Genomic DNA, 974 nt, shown 5'->3' on the forward strand with positions numbered 1-974 from the left:
AGAGGAGGAGGAGGGAGGAGAGAGGAGAGAGAGAGAGAGGAGGAGGAGGAGAGAGCGAGGAGGAGGAGGAGGAATAAGAGCATACAAAGGAAACAGGAATAATAGAAGGAATACAAGGGGGAGGAGAAGGAGAAAGGGAGGAAGAGTAACAGGTGATAGACTGAGTAAGAGGGAGGGAGGAAGGAGGAGGAGGAGGAGGAGAGAGAGAGGAGGAGGAGGAGGAGGAGGGAGGAGGAGGAGGAGGAGGAGAGAGAGAGAAGGAAGAGTAACAGGTGATAGACTGAGTAAGGAGGAGAGGAGGAGGAGGAGGAGGAGGAGGAGGAGGAGGAGGAGGAGGAGGAGGAAAATGAGACTTAGGACAGCTAAAAACATACATTAATGCAAGCAAGCAAGCAAACACACACACACACACACACACACACACACACACACACACACACACACACACACACACACACACACACACACACACACAGGCAAAGTTAGGTGTCAATACAACACCACACAGAGTCACAAGTTTTGGTGTTTGGGTGCACTTGTTGTGTTCAGCCCCCCCTTCTTGCTGGTGTGAGAGAGAGAGAGAGAGAGAGAGAGAGTTTTGGTCTAGTGTGAGGAGGAGTCATGGCATCATATTTACTTATTGACTGTGCCTTCCAAGTTGTAATGTGTTTGTATATGTATGTATATATATATATATATATATATATATATATATATATATATATATATATATATATATATATATATATATGAATACGGTTTTAATTTCACCCCTATGTCAGTTATACAGTATTACAAAAGTCCTATGTTCTTTTTGCCAAGCAGGTTGTATGTACTATATGTTGATTTAGTAAGCCGAGAAAAGCTTGGTACTTCCAGCAGTCGGGCAGCTTTTCTCTACCAACATGAAGGTATATGAGAATTAGTGGTGAATTGAAGACAACATTATAAAGTGAATAAGACAAGACTTGGAG

Source organism: Scylla paramamosain, chromosome 20 (genome assembly GCF_035594125.1).
Source record: "Scylla paramamosain isolate STU-SP2022 chromosome 20, ASM3559412v1, whole genome shotgun sequence".
In the NCBI taxonomy this organism is placed as follows: Eukaryota; Metazoa; Arthropoda; class Malacostraca; order Decapoda; family Portunidae; genus Scylla; species Scylla paramamosain.